This window comes from Bison bison, unplaced genomic scaffold (assembly GCF_000754665.1).
Source record: "Bison bison bison isolate TAMUID 2011002044 unplaced genomic scaffold, Bison_UMD1.0 scf7180017864303, whole genome shotgun sequence".
In the NCBI taxonomy this organism is placed as follows: Eukaryota; Metazoa; Chordata; class Mammalia; order Artiodactyla; family Bovidae; genus Bison; species Bison bison.
In genome coordinates, this window is record NW_011494875.1 from 4051880 (window position 1) to 4056958 (window position 5079).

Sequence of the window (5079 nt, forward strand, 5' to 3'; positions counted from 1 at the left end):
ATCTTACAGTTCTTCTGTGTATTCTTACTACCTCTTTTTAATATCTTCTGCTTCTGTTAGGTCCATACCATTTCTGTCCTTTATTGTGCCCATCTTTGCATGAAATGTTTCCTTGGTATCTCTAATTTTCCTGAAGAGATCTCTAGTCTTTCCCATTCTATTGTTTTCCTCTATTTCTTTGTATTGATCACTTAGGAAGTCTTTCTTATCTCTCCTTGCTATTCTTTGGAACTCTGCATTCAAATGGGTTTATCTTTCCTTTTCTCCTTTGCCTTTCACTTCTCTTCTTTTTTCAGTCATTTGCAAGGCCTCCTCAGACAACCATTTTGACTTTTTGCATTTCTTTTTCTTGGGGTGTCCAGATTCTTGTAAGTTCTGCTTCCCCTGGGACCAAGCTCAGCCCAGCAGGATTCAGGCAGCTGTCTCGAAGCCCTGATGGAGCAGCCCACCAAAGTCTGCTTCTGTGAGGGACTATGATCCTCCACACAGACCATAGCAGTGAGGTTGACTTTGTGGGAAAGACAGTGCGATCTAATGGAAAGGCAGCTAGAAACTGCTTTTGCAGGTTACTTTGCAAATGACTAAGGGTTGAAGAAATATCACAGAGCCATATCAAAGAACTGGGGTCCATTTCCCACCACTACTGCCATGCCTTGGTCCAAGGCCAAGGGACAGGGAGTAAAAGTGCCCGGTAGTAGTTATCCCTTATATCCCCTCATGGGCTTCTCTTGTGGCCTAGCTGGCAAAGAATCCACCTGCAATACAGGAGACCTGGGTTCAATCCTTGGTTTGGGAAGAAACCTGGAGAAGGGAAAGGCTACCCACTCCAGTATGCTGGCCTGGAGAATTCCATGGACTGTATAGTCATAGAGTTGCAAAGAGTCCGACACGACTGAGCAACTTTCACTTTCACTTCCCCTTACCTCTACCCCAGTGTCCATCCTGAGGGATCCTGCCCAAGGCAAGAGAAGGATAAAGAAATGATGACTAACAGTATATAAAAGCTAGTGTTAAAAAAGACAGGAAAAATTGTACCATGCATATCAGTGCCTCATTTCCTAAATGAAAGGGGGTTGTAACAGCAACTATTAAACAAGGACATACTCCCTTAATAAAGGTTAGTTCTTTAAATAAATGAACTTAGCTTTTTGAAAAAGTTAGTCTATTTTTATTTTGTCTATTAATAATTTGGCAGTAGATGGGCCCTGGTCCTTAGTCCTGAGTTTGAGAGCTACTGTCCTGAGAACTAGACAGAATGAATGGTGAAGCAGGCAGGATGGCCCAGTGGGAAAAGATGTGGGCAGCCATCTGCATGGGCTGCTACACTGGCCCTCCTTTGCTCCTTGGTTTCCCTACATTTGCTCACTGCCCTAGGTTGAGTGACACATCTGCCCTGTGCCTCAACTGACCTCCTATCAAATGAAGGGGCTAGAATAGATGATCTCTGAAGCCCTTTGTAGCTTTAAATTCTCTCGATTCTGTGTTTATACTTATTGAAATCTGGGGTTTTCCCCTTTACTAAGTCACCTAGCTGACACTGAGTCACTCTCAACCCCTCTCAAGCTGAGTCATTTAGGGGGTAGACCTCACAGTCTTCTTTGCCCCCTCCATCTCAATAATATCCTATGTGCAGGCATTAAAAAACAAAAAAATCCTTTCTTCCCATCCTGTTCATTTCTTCCTGTTACCATCCTAAGCACATTTGGACTTCTGCTATTTCCTGACCTGTCTTTCCTCCTCCAGTGCTTCCCACCTCAAAACCACCACCATCTTCATTCTTCCTATGACATCCATTTCATTTTGTCATTTCTCTATTCAGATATCTATGATGACTATCTAATGCTCATGGGGTAAGTCTCAGTTCCTGTCTTCAACTGCCCGAGGTAAATCTTTCATTCTAGCCTGATCAGTTTCCTTCTTGTCTCCATCACACACTATACACAGTCCAATTCCAAGTCATCTGTGCTCATGTAATAATAGTGTCTGAACTTCTTCCCTCTTAGCTGTGAAGCTCTGACCCCGTGTCCTCCGTGAGGCACTTCTGTAGTACAGCCTGCCTGTGTGCAGCACTTTGACCTCTGCCTCATGCCACTGTCACCTGCTTCACCAGTGTGTATCAGCCTGCAGTATCTCCAGCCCCACGGAAGCATGTTTTGCATTGTTTTCATATCTCCCCTCAGTATCTAATATTCAGTTCAGTCGCTCAGTCATGTCTAACTCTTTGCAACCCCATGAATCGCAGCACGCCAGGCTTCTCTGTCCATCACCAACTCCTGGAGTCTGCCCAAACTCATGTCCAATGAGTCGGTGATGCCATCCAACCATCTCATCCTCTGTTGTCCCCTTCTCCTCCTGCCCCCAATCTTTTCCAGCATCAAGGTCTTTTCCAATAAGTCAGCTCTTCGTATCAGGTAGCCCAGGTATTGGAGTTTCAGCTACAACATCAGTCCTTCCAATGAACACCCAGGACTGATCTCCTTTAGGATGGACTGGTTGGATCTCCTTGCAGTCCAAGGGACTCTCAAGAATCTTCTCCAACACCACAGTTCAAAAGCATCAATTCTTCGGCGCTCAGCTTTCTTTATAGTCCAACTCTCACATACATACATGACTACTGGAAAACCATAGCCTTGACTACCTCCTGTATAACGTAGATGCTTAATGTTTGTTTGTCACTTCCAAAGCAAATAAAACATATACTTCTCTCATTTTATCCTATCCCCATTTTCACTTTCTGTCCTATGGTCTCATTCCTCAGGAAACCTCTTGGTAACTTTTTAAGAAAATAGGTCTTAAACTTTTGTTTCAAGCAGAGAGAATGCCAGGAATCACAGATTTCCTTACCTAAGCTCTCTTCTTTACCTGTGCGCAACTTGGACTTCTAGAACAAAGCTATCATCTATGTGACTTAACCACTGAGAGAAGTGGTTAAGCAACCCTGACAATTTAAAATAAAAAAGGAAGAAAGGGCAGTATTTGGTTTGCTTCACCTCTGCCCTCAAAAAGGAGGGCCTTGCATCTCCTCAAATCACACTCTGCAGGCTGTCTCTCACAGGCTTAGCTCTTGGTGGCTTTTTTAAGAGGCCATTTTCAAGTTGGAGAAGGTTTAAGAACCATAAGAATGAAAATAACAGCAGAAATGTAGGTACAAAGCTTAGACATGATACTAAATTGTAAGAGAGAGAAGTTCCCAGTGAGTGCAAATGCAGTAGATAAAGAAAGCAAACTCAACAACCAGAAAAATTACTCTCCCCTTTTTTCAGTGTCAGGCAAATAGCATCACTGGTTAAGTAGATTTTCTTTCCCAATTAGACGAGCCTGCACTCAGGTAACCCAGGGACCAAAGCAACAGACAAATCAGGACTCAAGTTTGTCATGTACTAATTAAAGAAAGCATCCCTGGCCTGAGACAAGTGTGAAAGGGTGGGGGCCGATTTGCAGCTGTGAAATCACGGGACAATCAGAATTGCCAGCTGGGGCTGCGGTGGGGGATACCATTCCTCTTTTATGATATGTGCCTAAGGAATTATAAGAGAGAAAGAGCCAGTTTGAATCACCTAATTGCCAGACTTTAGAACCTAATAGCTTTAATTATATTTCTTATATAGTTTATTTGAAGTATGGATAATGTGACAAATAACATACAATTATATGGTAATTTAGAAACAGCTTGCCAAGGATAATGTTCATAACCCCAAATCAACCTTGCCATTTTATTTAAATAATCAAGGGGATTTGAGTCTTCCTAGGTGACACAGTGGTAAAGAATCTGCCTGCAATGCGGGAGACACTTTTTCACATGGGTTCAATCCCTGGGTCAGAAAGATCCCCTGGAGAGGGAAATGGCAACCCACTCCAGTACTCTTGCCTGGGAAATCCCATGGACAGAGGAGCCTGGGGGGCTACGGTCCATGGGGTCGTAAGACTTGGACGCCACTGGGCAACTAAACCACTACCACTGAGGGGATTTGAACCAAGGCAGCTTGGAATTTTGCGAAAAGTAGAAGACTCAGGTGCTGAAGCTGAAGCTGAAGCTCCAATACTTTGGCTACCTGATGCTGAGAAAAATTGAGGGCATGAGGAAAAGGGGACAACAGAGGACAAGATGGTTCGATGGCACCACTGACTTGATGGATATGAATTTCAGCAAGCTCTGGGAGATGGTGAAGGACAGGGAAGCCTGGTATGTTGCAGTCCATGGAGTCGCAAGGAGTCAGACACGACTGAGCAACTGAACAACAAGGACCCAGGTATTGTTCCTGTATACCACAAACTTGGTATAGGACACTGTTGATATTATCAATCATCTGCATTCAGTGTTTCACAATTTTAGTTATTATAATTAGGCCTATTAGTACAGTTACTAGCATACAGACCATAGGGTAACAAAGAGTTGGACATGACTGAAGTGACTTAGCATGCCCTAGCGTACAGAATATATGTCTACTGATCAAATAAAGGAACAAATGAATAATCCTATTTCCCAAAAGGTTTTTGAGTTCCTCTAAGGTGTTGCATTTATATTTCAGGTAGCTACCACTAGGTAGAATAGTTTGTGCATAAGCAGATAAGCAGGTAGCCTTCTCGCAGGTGAGGGTAATAATGACATTGTCTTATATCAATGGTCTACAAATAAATATGTGTAACTTTGTTAAGCTGATAGCACATCTTGAGGGTGATATTTAATTTATGTGTATAAACACTGCCTTATTCAAAGAAACTTGATATAGGTTAGATATAAGGGAGAAACCAATTTTAAGTTACCCCATAAACAGGCTCACTATTCAGTGTTCCTTATTACCTTATTACCAAATTCAGACTTAAATTGAAGAAAGTAGGGAAAACCACTAGACCATTCAGGTATGACCTAAATCAAATCCCTTATGATTATACAGTGGAAGTGAGAAATAGATTTAAGGGCCTAGATCTGATAGATAGAGTGCCTGATGAACTATGGAATGAGGTTTGTGACATTGTACAGGAGACAGGGATCAGGACCATCCCCATGGAAAAGAAATGCAAAAAAGCAAAATGGCTGTCTGGGGAGGCCTTACAAATAGCTGTGAAAAGAAGAGAAGT